Here is a 17,247-nt window from a genome sequence, read left to right on the forward strand (position 1 = left end):
TTGAGAGGACACTTTGCTGCCTTCGGACATGATCTGCACTCCTGAAAGAGCCCTGCAATGTGCATGGACAAGTCCAGCTTCTCTCAGCCGTCCCTTTGTTCTCTGTAATTGCTATGTTTAAATACAGTTTACACTGTTATTCACTGGACCACATCACAAAAGATGAATGTCAGGATAGACGTTTCTTTGCCATTGAAATGTTACTTGAGTTAAAAGCAAGACAAGAAATAGGCATTTCTTTATGGTATTTACTTGTCTGCAGCATAATTGTGGAGGCATGTAGAAAAGAGAGATATAACCAATTATTTACATTGCTACACATTTCTGTCTGCCTAATTGAAGCCAACAGACTTAGGGACAGGTGGAGATGACACAGGTCATCACTGCTTGTAGGGTATGCCCTGCACTCTGCTCTGAGCACTAGGGCTGTGCTTAAGTTCAGCTTAGGATAAACAGTATTTTTCATGACAGCTTATTTTAGTTTAGTTTAGTTTAGTTTTTAAACAACCTGGTCTAGTGAAAGTGCCCCTGCCCATGGCTGGGGGGGTGGAACTAGATGATCTCTAAGGTTCTACAAGGCCCCTTCCATCCCAGACCATTCTGTGATGCGATGATTGTATGACAGCAAGCACCACAAGGCCATCTGTATCAGAAGAAAGACACAGGGCAGATTTCAGAGAAACTAAATAAAAATTGTGTTTTCATTCAAATGAAATCAACTAACACAAACAGTAGCACCAAAGCTTTGTTTAGACCAGAGAAGTTCAGCAAGCCACTGATGAAAGAGTAAGGTAAGGGTGGGATACTGCAATATGTTTTCACCAGAAGAGCAGTGCTCTCACTATAAAATAGCCTGAGTACTTCTAACCATAGGAAGTGGCCCTCACTCATCTGATGTGCCAGACCAAGAGGGTAATAACCAAAACCAGATTAATTTTGTTTAACTACAAATATACCCTCAATACACTTGCTCACTGGGAGAAAAGATAAATAGACTTACTATTAATAAAAATAACACTGGGGGAGCATGACACTTTTTTTTTCTTTCCTACACACACACAAGTTCTCTCTATTTAGACTATTAGAAGGCTAACTTTTCTCACACATACATTTCAATCAATATAGTAGGTATTTGCATTGTTATGTTACTTTCTCATGAATTTATGTTTTATTGCTCCATTTCCAAAAGCCACTGAGCCCACAGGACACAGCTGTAGCCAATATAGTATTGTACTGCACAGCAAAGGCATGCTTGGAAATGACCTGAACACATGCAATGGAGGCAGTAAAATGAGCAAGATTACTCAGCTGGTCTGTCATTTAAGCCTGGATACTATGTTCCAGCAAGAAAGTAACATATATTCTCCAGAACAGATGTCAATCAAAGCCACAGAACCTCAGTTGCTCACAATTCAATGCTTACATGCACCTTGCCAATACCACGTCAGAGCTGTGAGTAACCTGACATAGGAGGCTGCAGGTAGATCAGAAGTGCAAGCTGGTCCAAAATGTACATATGCCCTTCATTAGCCTTACATTCATTCTCAGTCTGACCTCTGTGATTCAGAGTGCTACACTCAATCTTGAAGGTAAATATATAAGAACAACTGAAAACTATTTTCATCCTGGCCTATTAGTGAAGGGAAGTGTTTAATTGAAGAAGACAAAGATTATCCTGTGATTTAGTGTGCCTCCTCTTAAGATGGATAGGTAAAATGCAGAATTTAACATAAGGTAACTGCAAAACTGAGATAATGACATGATGTTTTGCTTTTTACAAGATAAAAGGAAAACCCTGGTTGCTATATTAGGAGGGGAAATGATTTTAAATAAATATCTTAACTTCCTGGCAAGTTACAAGGTTTAAGTCAGCTCTAAAATGAATTTGTGTCAGCTGGAATAAGGCATCTATGTGAAAGATTAATAATAATGAAAACCAACCACTTAAAAAAGTTGAAGTAATGCTTGTTGAATTTATCATCACCTGTAGGACTGGTTATGTTAATAATCCTTCATGTTATGCCAAGTAGACTGAAAATAATTAATAGCTCACAACCTTCCCACGGAAGTTTCAGTGCCAATGTTGTTTTGACTGATGAGAATAAATACAAAGTATAATCCCAAATATTCACACCTTCAACATGAATTCCTTATATCCGAGCAACTTCCGTGAAAAGTAATAAGAAATCTAACAGTCCAGCATTACCCTGTCAAGGGCAACTGAGTTCCTGGATCACAGACTCAGTGGGGAATTTCAGTCTCACTGTTCACAACTCTTTAATGAAGTCCACTCTGCTCATGGAGAAGCTGATTCGATGTGTGCACTCAGGGGTTCCACTACTGAGCTCTGCTGAGCCACCACAAACACTTGGGAGGCAGTGAGTGAGAACCGGGGCACTACCAAAGCTTAGCTGATTGTGCTGCTTCAGGGGGTGCTGTTAAATCCTGAAGGCTCTTTGTCTCACGGGCAAGCTCTTTCCTCCTCGTCTGAAGCAGCTGTGAGACAATGTTCCCCTGGTAATATGCCTCAAGCCAGCTGTAAGGAATGTCTGCAAGGACACAGCACTGTGAGAGAGGATGGAGAGGAAGAGAAGGAAGTGGAGAATAAAGCAAAAGATGGAAGGGAGGAAGGTCAGAAGGTTGTTTATATGCTTACAAAATCTCTAAAATAAAGCCACACCCCAAAGAGATGCAGGTGGCAAACTGATCTCATTAGAAAAACCACAATGGTTCAGAGACAAGGTTCATTTCTGCCAGGATCCTGTTTCCAGTACTGCTCATACCCAGATGTTGCAGAGGAAGGTTCCCAGCCACACTCTTTGACAGACTTCAATGTGATTACTGAAGGACAAGCCAGAAATATTTGGCTAAAATTCATTGCCAAGTTAGAGAAATACTAAGCAAGGAAGAAATAAGATCCACTATTTAGAACAGGGCATCCTTGGTTAATCAAGTTTAGAACCTGCTCATGGTATTTTTCCTTGGAAACAGCACTTGGTGCAGCATACAGCATCCCCGCAGAACTCCCAGGTCCAAAAAACTCTCATATGTGCCTTAAAAGTGTGAGAAATAAACCTGGCTACTCACTGCTCTGTTAGCCTAGGAACTAGGCAACTAGTGTACAAACAGCACCAAATCCACCAAGGCATGAAAGGACTGCTATATCCACCTACACCATGCAGACTTTTGGGCAAAGCAGAAAGATTTACAGAGGCCACCTGCCCTTAGGGAACAAAGTGCCCCACCAGGATGACGTGGCAGTCAGTGTTTCACTCATGGATGCTGTCAAGGCAAGAAATGGACAAGACTGACTGCACTCATTCATCATCTCTCCATTAATACTGGATCTCGGGAACTGCTGCCCAGGGCTAGTCAAAAAACTCCCTTCATGATGTTTTTCTACTGAAAATTGTGGCTTTCTCCTGGGAAAAAAAGGAAAGCTTTCCATTAAAGGCCCTCACTCTGTCTAGTATTTAACTTCTAAAAACACCAAGACCTACGATCTTTTTGTTTTCAACAAAAACTTGTTTTTGAAGTGGTGCCTCACCGGAGCTGTGGTTCAGTTGCCAGAGCACACCTCCCACAAGGTGTGAGATCACTCAGAGGGGAGGTGATGACACAACTGTGGAGATGCAGCCTGGCCAGGAAAGCCAGGCTGCAGCTGAGTCAAAGCTGTCAATCAAAAGGTATTCACAATTTTAGGAAGTCTACTGCAAATGTTGACAAAAGTGCTTTGCTTTAAATTTTTCTGCAAAATAATATATTTGGTGATCATGTCTGTTCCTCACCATTTCTGGGCACTCCTGAAGCTGCCACCCATAAAAGTGGAGTCAATTACAGCAGGACACTGGATGCTCAAAGAAGAGCAGCCATAGCCCACCACTGCCAGGCTCTTTCCATGCTTGGAAATTGCAAGTAGTTTGCTGCTCCTTCTCTATTTCTTCCCCTCCTCAAGCATCTCAGCTCCAGTATCTGTCCATACATTGCCAAAAGGGACTGAGCTCCCAGGGAATGCTCTGACAATGTCAAAGATTAACTCAATGATCTTCATGTTTAATGTACAAAAACTCTTGCTGGAACACTGCATTTAAGCCTTTAATATAGACTCTGATCCGAGGGCAACGGACAACCCTAATAGGAAAACTTAGTGCCCCGGCAGCTATCTGAGCTCTCTTACGGGATGTGAAGTCTCCAAGAAGCAACCCAAGAGCACACAGGCATTTGCAATCAAGGCTCCACTCTTATCAGACCCCTCCCAGTCTGCTCAAGCTTTAACAGATCACTGACCTCCCTCGTGTTACAATTGCCAGTAAAATACAATAGCCTGAAACTGAAAACACCTCCAGTCCACCAAGAACCCACTCTGAAGGACAAACTCACTGATAATGCTGAGACCAGCTCATAGGATGAGACACTGATTGTTTCAGTGCTCTAAGTGAGCAGCTTAATTGGAATAGAAAAACAGGGTGATGAATCAGAGCTAAGGAAAGCACCTTGCTGAGGAAGACAGACAACATCAGTGCTTTACATCATTAAAAAATTTTTGAGGTTGCTGTTTAGGACAGCACACGTGGAAAACATTTCAGGAAAAAAAGATGAGATGTTGTTTAATTGGTAAATTCTTGCCATTAACACCCTAAACGGTCTGACACATGCTGGCGGGTAGGAGGTGTCAGCCTCAGACACGCTGCCAGCCACACTTCCCCACTCCCAGCAGCTGCCAGACCTTGCTGAGGTTTGAAAGTTTCCCAACTGGAGGCCCTCTTCCCTTTGCTTTCTGGTAAATTAGCCAATGTAGGCACATCTCCTTGGTGGGTTCGATTTTCTTTTCTTTCCTTTTCCTTTTCTTTTCTTTCTTCTGCTTCTCTTTTTTTCTCCCGGTTTCTTTTTGATGCAGTAGCATCTGATTTTATTCAATCCTAACCCCTCTTCTCATCTCCTCCCTCCCGAAAAGGGACAGAGACTTCAGAAGCACCCTAGAGCGTGGGGATTCACCTAGGACTGGGAAGCCGCTCAGCCAGCCACCACTGCAGTGGGACTGGGGAGTTTTTCACAGCATGAAAAGCTCCAGCAGCGAGAGGGAGGGGACCGCGCCCGAGTCCCCGCCGCCAGGAGCCGGCGAGGAGCGGTCAGTGAGCAGGAGCGGGAGGGGCTCACTCTCGCCCCGCAGCCGCCGGTGCCTGGCAGAGCTCCGGCGGTGTCGGTCCCTCGGGCAGTGCTGGGGAGCGCTCAGCCGGGGGATCCCGGCCCGCTCCGGCCGCGGGCAGAGCCGCCCGCTCCGCCGGGGCTCCCGGTCCTGGGAAAGGGTCGGGAGAGGTCAGAAAAGAAGCAAAGCAAAAACGCGACCCGCAGTCCTACCCGGCTGTGCCTCCCGCAGCCTCGCACCGACAGGGCGTCCGCGGCACCGGCTGCCCCAGCCCGCCCCGCCCCAGGCCGGCCACCGCCTCTTCCTCCTCCTCTGCCGCGGCCCGGCCCCGAGCAAGGCACAGTGACACCGGCAGGGTGTTTGGCGCTGGCTGTCCTGGGCCGCAGTGGGGCTCCCACGCCCTGCTCCCCACCCACTGCCGCCGGGACAGTTCCTTTTGCCCCCAGGCACTGGCACTTCCCGAGGCACCGCTGTCCACCGGCCACTACCACGCACAGCCTGCCACTGCCACCACCACTGCCACACACAGCCTGTCAGCCTGCCACTGCCACGCACAGCCTGCCACCACTTCTGCCACCGCCACGCACAGCCTGCCACTGCCACCACCACTGCCACACGCAGCCTGTCAGCCTGCCACCACTACTGCCACTGTCACGCACAGCCTGCCACCACCACTGCCACGCACAGCTTGGCAGTGCCCCAGAGCTACACTGTACCTTTGCCCCGGGCAGAAGAGCAGCCAGCCCCCTCAGTTTACAAGCATAATCTTTTCAGCCATGACTTTGCTCTTGGTAGTGAAATACTGAGTCACGCCAAATGTTACCCAGCTGTTCCTTTATCTCCTTCTCTGAGAAAAGGTGATTACTGCAATAAAATCTGCTGTTTTGTTTCATGCCAGCCTCCAGTTGTCTCAGAGGAACTGCCTGGAAAGCACCAGGTAACATGTGGGGGGATGCAGGGCCCAGGTCTGCCACAGCCAACTGAGGGCACTGCTTCCTTGCCATCCCTCACCTCCTCCTCCCAGCCAGCTCCCAGGATGGCCTTCAGCCAGCCAGCCACCCACGGGGCCTGCCTTCTTCACAAACATCACACATGCCACAGGCCTCCACCTACCACAGAAACTCCGGCAGAAACCCCTGCCAGCCCCTCAGGCTGACACAGGGCATCCCACAGGCACACCCTGCAAGACCAGGGGATATTCTGCCTTGCCTGAGCCAGCCCAGCACTAATGCACAGCAGAAACCAGCTGCCCACAGCCCACACAGACATCTGTCTGGCCTCCAACCAAAAAAAGGCCTTCACTCTCCTCTGCAGCAGCATGTTGTGTCAACCTTCCCTGAAGTTTGGGCCACTGCTTGGGAGATGGTGTTCTAATAAGTCAAAAACTGTAACTTCAGGTGTAGTGGTGACAGATGTGCAAATCCAGTCATCACATCTGGCAATGTGTCAGGTGGTAAAGCACAAAACTCTGCTCTTGCAGGCTACAGCTTTGATTTGGTGGGAAGGCCAGGGTATCTGCCAGCAAACATAAGACAACTAGAAAGCTAAAAGGGGGACAGTAAGCAGACCCCACAGAACGAGTGGCCTCAATTGCTGAACTAAAGGCAAACGTGGTCTCTAAGAAAAGCCTGAATCCAAAAAATGCCCTAGCAGGAGGCCTGAAACATCCCACAGGGCAAGCTGAACCTCATATTCCTGTTTTATTGTATTCCTTAAGCAGCAAGAGTGGTGTTCAGCAGCAGAACTTGAGTTAATGATCTCTAGTAAATTGTAGTACTTGCAGAAAGGTTTAATGAGAATTTTCAAACCTACGAAGTTGGAATATATGCTAAAAGCCTGGCAACATTATATTTTTGAAGCCTGACATTCTTTTAATGCATGGGCAATAGATTGCAATGAACAACAGCAACTGCAGACCCTCTCCTACAGCTGTGCTGGCCACAGATAAGGTTCTGAGCAAGGCAGGAAAACCAATGTCACAGAACAAAGGAACCTGAAGTGCCCTCCACCTGGAATTTCCTTTCCCAGGCTCTTCTCTATGCGTATGGGTTTGCTTTGGGGATCCTCAGTGCCAGATCTCTTCCCTGCCCCTGTCCTCTGGAATGAGCAAAGCTGTCCCTCCTCAACGACACAGAACAAAATCCAGGTAGCAGCAGTTCCTTGCCATTTCTAGCAGGGTGCTGGTTCCCCTCCCCTTGGACAAGCATCTGTGCCTACCAGTTACATCAGCATATTGCAACATCACCCTCACATATGGAGAAGTGCTTGGGGCACTCTGTACACACGGCTTCCACCTGGAGTCACAGAAACTGTAAAGTCAGAGTTCAGTCACAATTTTATCTGGCATAAACCCACACCACAGGAAGACACCCCCTTCCCTTGCCCACTCATGGTAGTCTCTCCATCACCCCCACCTTCCCACCACTGCAAGCTTCTTTGCCACTGGACATACAGGATGAGTGAGCTTATCCAGGCTAAAACACAGTGGTTGGCTTCTTTTCCCAATGTACTTGTGACTTCTTAACAACTGCCTTCCTCGAGCAAAAAGGATATATCCACTTGATTTTTTTCAGAACAGAAGGGACAGTACTCACTTCTGTATCTAGAAGTAGTTGTTTAATAATCTAAATGGAGGCATCTATCCAGGCACCTGTCCTAGCACCTCTATGAATCAATGGCAGATGTGATGAAAACCTAAGCAGCTGAGAAGGAGCAACTAGGAAAAACAGAACCTTAGGGAAGTGTTTTCCACCAGTAACTCTCAGTGACTGTTGGTGCTTTTGAGTTTATATCTGCATCAGAATTGACAGATTTGCAGGCATAGTTCTCCATGACTGACATTTGCCAGCACTTTATCAGTAGCTTTTATGGCATCTGTAGGTTAAACCCTGCTTAGAAAGGACTCTACTTCCTTTGGATGCTCTGGTATGACCATCTACGTCAAGGGAGCTAATATGTCAAATCTCAGAGAACAATGAGCATCAAGGCACAGCTGGCTCTAATTCTTCACTGAGTTAGTTCCCTGAGATAGTTCCTTAATCCAAATTTCCAATTTCCTCCCACAGAGCATGGCTAATACTTCACTTTTTCCACCGTCCACCAGCCATCCCTGTACAGGTGATGCTGTCCAAGTAAGGCTGTTCCGTATGCACTGAACACAGCTGTGGCACCTAAGCATTGCCTGAAGGGGTAAAAATAGGTACCAAGGTACTGCAGAGACAAACCTGACTTGCTTAGTTTCGTGCCCTTGCCATGAAGAAATCTTGTTTTGCATGTCCACTACCACAGCTGGATTTTTCAGCCTGCAGACAGCTTGTCTGCCTGGCCTAACTTATATACTCCTGGCCACAGTTTCATCTCACCTTATCAGTGTACTCAGCATTCTTCAGATCCTGACAACCCATTCCCCTCCCTCGCTGCTTCCCAGGATCCCTTTGTATTCTTGTCATTATCTAGTGTTGCCTTTTATACTTCTTGCTTTTTCTTTGTACTATCATTTCTCACCAAACACCTTGAGAAGGGGGAGTTTCCTGGAAAAAGGCTTACGGAAAAGATCTTGCCTCCCTATCTGAGCAAGCAAGGGAGCCAGGAGGTATTTACATATTTTTCTGATAAGCAGTGAGAATGTTCTGATGGTCCTGTGAAGGCCACAAGGAATTGGCTTTGTGCTATTCTGCATTTTCTGCTTGTCTATGCTTGCCCAATTCTAATGAACTAGCAGTATTAAACATATTTTACATATTGTTATAACATTATTTGGAGGAGAAAACAGTATCAGCATCTTGAATTTAGTCATTAAAGAGATGATATTGGCAATACTTAGCATTTAAAAACATGAAAATCACTTTTAAAGTATGATTTTTTTCTTATTAATTATAAGTTAATTTCTGCTTACAGTATTAGGTTACTGCTGCATCTAATTTCTAATTTTTTTCGTGCAACCATTAGGGTAAAAATTATATTTTATTATCTATTATTAATTTAAATTCTTTACTTTTTTAATAAGGACTAAAACTGGGGGGGTATTGAGGTTTTTGCAGTTGACATTTTCTTTTCTTAACATAACTTTAAAGATCTGGAGCCTTACAAGAAAACCCCAGATGCACACAAAGTGCTAAGACTGATGCCTGGCAATAGCCCCAAGAGCTTTCGCTGCCCTGGCACGGGGTAACTGTGGGAATGGGGGTGCTCAGCATTTTGCTTTCACAAAAGACGAGAAGCAGCCTCAAACTGCCCATTCTCATACAGCAGCAGCACAGCAGCGACCCTCAGGTAGTGAGCAGCCCTGTAGGAAGTGTAAAGAGTAACCCATGAGCTGACCCAGGCCAGCAAAGGGACAGAGGTGTCAGGCTGAGAGGCAGAGCTGCCACTGCTCCCCAGGGCTGCTTGGTCTGCAGTCCCCCGTGGCAATCACAAGTCCTGGATAAGGAAATGCAGGGGAAAACTTGTACATCACTCTGAAACATTTCCCTGTCAGTAAGTGATCTTTGCGTGTTATGAATGCGGCAGATTTCTGAGTATTTCTTGCTCTGTAGCTAAGAAATAAGAAAGGCTGGGCTATGAGGTAACTGACTACCAGGAGAGAACTGTTTGCTGTCAACAACATGCATGACCACTTCTGAAAACACAGCTGAAACTCTCCTGGGGGCAGATCCTGAGATTGTAACTGTTTCCACTCGGACCATATTCAAATCAGCCTGTACTGACAACAAACAAAATGAAAGCTAAGCCAAGCCACAGTCTTGGGAGGAGAAGATGCAAGTGGCTGTGAGAAGAGAGCACACAAGCTGCCCCTGCAGGGGCTGCCGGCTGCTGTCAGGGACCGCCTCGTTGCTCTGGTGGGAACTCTCCTGTTCCCACTACTTTTGTTCTTTAATTTTTCATTAGCTACTCGACCTGTTATGACTTTCAAAGTGGTTAATTCAAAGTTTCATCTTACTCACAGCACTTATCAAGCCCTAGCACTTGGCAAATACTTCTAACACACCTGCTTTGAACCTTGCTTTAGATTACAATATAAAAAACTACCCATTTGGTGAACTAAAGTTGATTGGTCACCTGTCAGCCCCTGACAGCCACACCCACCCTGTCTCTGACAGTCACCTGTTGCAGCATCTGCTGCAAGCAGAATAAAGGAATATCTATTAATTTTTGCCTCACTTAATGGTTTCAATCAAATCCTGTGATGGTCAAAATTGCTTCGTTTTGAAAAGGCTTTTCTGTAGGTGCACTTTGGGCACAACACTGACTTTAAAGCAATACAGACACACCGTTTGCAAAAAAAACCCCATCCACACAGGGAGAAATCAGGCAGCAGGCTTCCTTCCAAGGAGCAAATTCCAGCATCCCAACCCATATGAGTTTGACCCTAATGTAGCACCTTGAAGACACAAGTAGAGGCCTAAAACACACAGCTCCACACATCCACTTGCTGCCATACCAGATCTCAGTCCACACACTTACATGCGAAAATCTCTCTTAACTTGGTTTTTGAAGAGTTGTACTCATTCTCATTTTGGTAATCTGCTGATGGCAGCAGCGCAAGTTCTGCGTACGATACTTTATTCAGCTAAACATTACTGAGCTGCTCCTTCATCTTGTTGTGCCTTATAAACCGTGCGGCTGCTAGGCAGGAGGAGCGAGTTGTGGGGAAAATAACATTTCAGTGCACCAGGTACTGCCCAAGTGCATCGGAAATAATCCCTCCTGTACCACGGGCCTCGCCGTCTGAGAGGCAGCATTGCACTCACAGCCCTGCTAACAGCCTTGACCTTGAAACGGTCCTGAAAGCAGGGCTCCAGAGGAAGAAGCAGCAGGACATTTGCAAGTAGCTGAACTCAGGCGGAAAGACAAGCCCGCGGCACGTCTGCCACGGGATCGCTGCCGCTGCACAATTTCGCCGCGCAGTCAAGCGCGGCCCCTCCGGGAGCCGCTCACCGGGGCTGTCTGGCGTGGCCGCTCACCTCCCCGCGACCCGCGGCTCGGCCAAGCAGCACCGGCTCTGCGGAGAACACACCGAGCACTGTGGACTCCCTGCACACAGCGCCAGCCGGCCACTCACCTGGGAGCCTTCTGTGCACAGGGCCCACACTCTGCCAGGATCAGCGTTTTCTTGAGGCACAATGGCAGCCATCCTGGCAGATGCTAACAAGATGTTTCCCTGGGAAAAACAAAGATGCTTGTGGAGTTTACTTGAAGAGGATCATTGTCTGCAAAGTCACTGCAATGCTTTATAGAGTCCCTGGGATAGTTTTATACTCATTCATTATAAGATCTACCAACTGCTACAAAATAGCAAGGGCTGCAATAACAGCATTACACATTAAGGATGGCTTTAATTATGTACACAATATCTATGCAAATGGCAGATAGCATCTTCTGCATGAAAGGGTTGGTTTGTTTGCTTCTTATCCTCACAGTATGGAATCTTAGTGCTTCTTATGATGCAATATTAATTTGGTTAGACTTAATTTAATTACTTTGGTTGGTAATTAAATTAACATGTCTTAAATTAAAATAACCAGTATCATCACGAAGTATTTCTGTCACAGTGGCTCCTAAAATATTTCGGTCAGGACTAGATCCCTATTGTTCAAGAGGCTGTGAAAAAAAAAAATGCGTAAGAAAACGGGGCCAGACAAACCCATCTGCTTCTTAATGTGAGGAGGCCACTGCTGAATGGCAGGCACCTGGCACAGTACAGGTACCTCTCCAGCACCAAAAGCAACATTTTTCTCAATCTCATCCTAGTTTGAATAACTTGACCTGAGTGTCATGTCCAACATTACACCATAAACCACTAAAGCAGTGCTTGTTTCACCGCTTTTCTTTAGCTGTTTCAGTGTGTTTGGTTAAACCCTCAAGCACCAGAGAGCAAGTTCATAGTGATGATTGTCCTAGACACCCCAAGTCACTGAGAGGTAAAGTAACTTGACCAAGGTAGTGGTTAACTCAGTAGCTTACCCTTATTTGTACTGCTGCTGTAACTGTGCTGAGAAGTTGGGCTCCTGTTTGAGCAGGAGTAAACAGATGAGGCCCTTGTTTAGTCACTGGCACAGTCAAAAGAACTCCAACATCCTGCCAATGTCAATGATGCTGAAGGCACAGCACACCAGGTAATTGGGGTCTTTGACTTTTCTGCAGGAGCAGCTTCCCCTGACGTGGTCTGGCCAACCAGGCTTTTGAGGCAAAAAGCAACCATTTGCTCCAGATTAACACAACACTCATGGAATTACACTGTTTGCTTGACTATGGTTATTGCAGAATATCATGCACAAGGTACAATGTTACACATACACTGAAAAACCAGAACCAACCCCACAGATTGCAAGGACAAAGGTTACCAACACATCTTCAGCTTAGTCCTCTCCAGGCCATGTGGCACAGTCTTGATTCCTCATTTCTCCTGCATTAATTCATCAGTGAAGCTCGAGCCCACTCTCTCCCTTGCAGCTCTCAGGAAGAGATTGCTTCCAGACTCTCTCTTTCAGCTGGATGACAAGGGAAACATTCAGTGTGGGCCAGGAGAACACATACCCCACAGTGAATTACACAAGCAGTTGTGAGACAGTACTGGAATGTCAGCAAACAGGATCTTTGGGTCTAGCTCCAGATCTGGAGGCAGAGAGCAGCCTAAGTCATCATCAAGAGGCCCCATCACACCAGCAGGTAGATTTACTTTGAAAGGTGATATGGCAAAGCAGATGAGCCTTGCTGCTTTATAGGCCAGGGCTCCATTCCCAGCTCTGTACACAGCCTGCAAACTGCAGTTTATCTGCAAAACAGGTGGATGACCACTGCCTCCCAACAGGAAGGATAACTGGCTTAAAGGAGTGCATGTGCTAACTGCAGCAATGGAGCACGTGGGATTAGACATCACAGACTTCTGGGCAGCAGTAAACAGCATTGTGACTGTGTCTAACTTCTCCCCCTGCACTTACCCTTCCCTTGTCATTGTGTGGGCTGGCAGGCTTGCCAAATGTGTCAGAGCCACATGAAATGCATGACACTTGTGACCCTGTCCTCGTGGCTCCTAGACTGACGGTCAAGTCTGAGACACAGACTAACCCAAAAGGAAATGAAGAAGGTCCTACCCAGACCATAAAGGACTGCAGGACCAGTCTCAATGTGTTTGTTTATTCTGCAATTTTAAGATGGAAAGAACCCCTGTAATAAAAACCAAGCTTTTGAATTCTGTGCTATGTATAGCAATTCTCTTATATGTGAGCTCTGCATGTGCTTGTTGATGTCAATGCCCTGTAACCAAGAGCCACTGCTGCCTATCACACACAAGTCCTCATTATGTTGCATAACAAATTACCTTTGTTGCCTAACAGAATGGCACAGTAGATTTTGTTGTTGCCTCGTGTAAACTTTAGTCTTGCGAATTCCATTTTGCACTGACGCATTGCTTCTGCCTGACAAGTGCTTTATTTCTGTTGTCAAGCAGCGAGCTTCATGATATGCAGGCGGCCACAGAGCCTGAAAAACAAGTTCAGAAATACATAAATACGCCACCACTATGTCTGCAAAACAATTGGCCACGTGGATCCTGACTGCTGCGTAACACTGGGCTTAGAGGCTGCAGCTACGCATCCTGGGAGGCAGCACCGCTGCATATTCATCCCTCATGGTCATCTGATGTTTTCAGTTACAAGGAAAAACAGGAGCATAAAGAAACAAAGAAAGTGGCAGAACAGCAGAGGAATTTTAAACTGACAAAGGATTCACAGTGTTGGCATTTTAAAGCTATACTGCTGCCTTTTTAATGGATTTATCCAACTGCATTACATTGTCTCTTGTTTTCAGTGTTTAAGTACTGTTTCTAACTAAAAACATTAGTTACAATGTTCATCTACTAAAAGAACAAAGTGTGAAAATATTAACAAATTCATCTGTATGATTACAAAATGTTAAACCTCACTAGACACTCCTGAGTCTTCCTTCTTTATATAATGTTCAGCACATATTTCAGGGGAAGGAAAACATTAACTGCCAGGATTCAAACAGTGTTTCCTTTCTTTAAACGTTTTAGTTGGCAGCTTTTTCTGTTGGCATGTGACCAATACTCTGGATAAGTGGGAAAACAGCCGTGATATCTACAGGCCAGATTTTGCCACTTCTTAAAATGAGTAATGCTATCTTATTTTTGTATGTCCTGGCCATACCCTCTACTCAGAGCACTACTGGAAACTCACTGATAGCTGCTCCCTGCTTTCCCTGGACAAAATCCAAAGAGGAAGAAAATCTAGTCATTACAATGGCAAACTTCAATAAAGTCTGAGAGTTGGCCTGTTGGGGTAACCCTAAATAAGGCTAACAAAATCTGGATGCTAGCTTATTTAAAAATGCACGTTTTGCCATCCCCTCCTAGTCCTTTGAGAAATGTATGTTCCAATCTCCAATACACACTTATCTCCCATGTACTCTCCAAATTTTTTAGGTGCTTTAGCTCCAAATTTGCTTTTAGGTGCAAATTTTCATCAGTGCTCCTGTCATCCCATCTCTTCCATGGCCAAGCAACAGTCATCAAATAAATCATTGGAGACATTATTGGACAATGGGTGAATGAATTACTGCTGAAGGATTGGGTTTTGCCTCTATTTACTGGTTGTAGTTAGAAACACTCGAAGCCAAATTTCAATTACAGGGATAAAATAAAGGCCAGCTGAGTCTGGGCACTTAAAGAGATAATTGTACTTCGGTAAAGCACTAAGGCATAGTTGTTTTCAGACATTGCTTCTCACAGCTAATGGTGCTGGGACAAAATCTACCTGGGTATTACTGCAAACAGGTTTGGAGAGCCGTCATGGGAATGAGTATGGTCAATGAAGGCAACAGGGTGCCTGGGATGCTTGAGGTACAGGACAGCAAAACAAAAAAATCTCTGTAGGAACCTGAGGTATGTGAGCACTCTACAGCTGTAATTATGTTGTTATTATAACAACTACTCTTTAGCTTGTGGAAAAATATCGTGAGCAGTGTTAAGTAGAAGGAAGGGAGATTACAGCCCTGCCTCCTTCAGAGTAAAACACCAGCCCTGAAGCTGTCGGTTTCTTCATCTTCACAATATGCCTATGACACAGGGCCTGGGAAACTTCAAATGATGGCTGAAAGACCAGGATTTCCCAGGAGAGAGAACAAGTGAGTCAAAGAAGACCTGATAGAAGCATTCAATACGGGAGATAGGAGCTTGGCTCTTTCCTGTCCTGATGTTTGAACACAGGGATATGAAAGGAAATGGAAAGGGTAGAAAACTCAAATCTGAAGAAAAGAAATACCTTTTCACAGCAAAATTTAAAGTGAGTCTATAGAAAGTCTGCACATTAACAAGAGTAGACAGTAACCCAAGTCCTGTTTATGCTCCACATGTTTTGCCACTAACATGTATTGTTTAAGTCCTGCTGTAAGCTCTGGGCTGACTGATTACCCTCTTTTAATAATACAAGAACAATATTACTTCAATGCAATTTGAAAGTCAACATTTTAAATTATAAAATCCTTTTCTACACAGCACATAGTTAACCTATGGAACCCTTTTCCACAAGATTTCAACTGAGCTGAGACTCCTCCAAAAAGAATTGTACGTGTATTTATTAGCTGGCCCGATTCCACTTGGGGCAAGGGTAGTAAACATTCAATTGGGTAGTTGTAAATGATCCTTTTTAAATCCCCGTGGAGAGCATGCCAGCTGCCCTAAGGACCTCAGGCTTGGGAATGATACACCCAGGGGGCAGGAATTTTCCAGGGCTGCACTTTAACACTCGACTTCTCCTCAACAAGAGATGGAGCAGAAAGCTCAGCTCCACTGCAGTTGGCAACAGCGCCCTCGGGACCTGATCCGCAGCCCTGGCAGTGGGTGTGCACAGGTAACAGAGGGTGGGCACAGGTAACAGAGTGACCACTGACCACACACCTGGCCATTGCTGAGGCTTCTTCACACCTGCCGAGCTCACCGAGTGTTCGGATTCGCAGTGTTCTTGTCGTTCAGCAACTCCAGCAGAGTCAGAGCCCCTGCATAGCCGACACTTCACAAACACAGATCTGCTGAGACCGAAATCCTGACCATGCCTTTGTTACTTCCGTGCCGGCAAAGCCACCGCTTCACCCGGCTCCGGCGGGGAGGAACGGGCGCGGGGGCATCGGGCCGGCAGACGGTGCAGCCCGTGCGCCCGGACCGGGCTCCCCGGCGCTTCCCCGGGTTCCTTCGGGCTCCCCGGCGCTTCCCCGGGTTCCTTCGGGCTCCCCGGCGCTTCCCCGGGCTCCTTCGGGCTCCCCGGCCCAGCGCCGGCCGCGGGCGTCGGCACCGCCCTCAGGAGACCCCGCCGCGCCCCATGGCGACACCTGGCGGCGGCGGCCGGGAGTGGCGGCTCGGTCACACCGGGATGGGCTCGGTCACACCGGGATGGGCTCGGTCACACCGCGCCGGGGACAGCTCGGTCACACCGGGATGGGCTCGGTCACACCGGGATGGGCTCGGTCACACCGCGCCGGGGACAGCTCGGTCACACCGGGATGGGCTCGGTCACACCGCGCCGGGGACAGTTCGGTCACGCCGGGATGGGCTCGGTCACACCGCGCTGGGGACGCGGGGCTCCGTTCTTCCAGCAGCCTTAAAGCTAACACTCCACCTGGGGAGGCCAGACTGGCTACAACTCCTCTGCAGCACTGTCCCAGTTTGCGTCTCAGGGACAGGGGTATTGGGATGTGCCCAGAACTCAGGAGGGGACAAAGCAGAGCCTGGGCAGAAGCAGAGAAATGAACCTAGAAAGGAAAGGTAACATCTAAAGAAGCTGATTGAGGAGAAGTACCAGAGAAGAGGGGAAGAAAGATTTTATCAGTTTTGCCTCTGCAATTCATCTCCGCTTTTTAGGACACAACTACTCTCCCCACACAAATCTACCAGCTTCTGCATCTTTTGTAGAGGGGTTTCTTCACCTCTAGACAGAGCTCAATTTCTCTTGGGGCAAGTTAAGCATTTGGCCCATCTCCCAAGACCCATCTTCCATGTCAAAAAGCAGCCGAGGCTGCTGGCTCCTCACCACTCCAGCAGCATGCCAGTTCCCTCCAGGTCTCCCAGGCAGATCCATAGTGACAAGGCA

General features: G+C 46.8%; 1 protein-coding gene across 6 annotated transcripts in view; it reads right to left on the bottom strand.

Annotated features, from left to right (window-relative positions):
- The window catches only part of PIK3CB (phosphatidylinositol-4,5-bisphosphate 3-kinase catalytic subunit beta), a 99,441-nt gene extending 83,084 nt beyond the window's left edge, over nt 1-16,357 (bottom strand). For 4 of the 6 annotated variants that reach the window (XM_042042709.1, XM_042042703.1, XM_042042701.1 and 1 more), the window contains exons 1-5: nt 16,062-16,357; nt 13,467-13,627; nt 12,490-12,636; nt 12,110-12,324; nt 11,208-11,306 (exon numbers count right to left, since the gene is read on the bottom strand). The gene's annotated coding sequence lies outside the window, so the exon portion shown is untranslated. Of the gene's footprint in view, nt 1-5,358; nt 5,433-11,207; nt 11,307-12,109; nt 12,325-12,489; nt 12,637-13,466; nt 13,628-16,061 lie in introns of those variants that run through there. The other 2 variants (XM_042042706.1, XM_042042700.1) reach the window with 2 other exon arrangements.
- Nucleotides 16,358-17,247: the final 890 nt, after the last annotated feature.

Source organism: Corvus kubaryi, unplaced genomic scaffold (genome assembly GCF_017639235.1).
Source record: "Corvus kubaryi isolate FWS band 111438036 unplaced genomic scaffold, C.kubaryi_AGA036_p1.0 37397, whole genome shotgun sequence".
NCBI classification, from domain to species: Eukaryota; Metazoa; Chordata; class Aves; order Passeriformes; family Corvidae; genus Corvus; species Corvus kubaryi.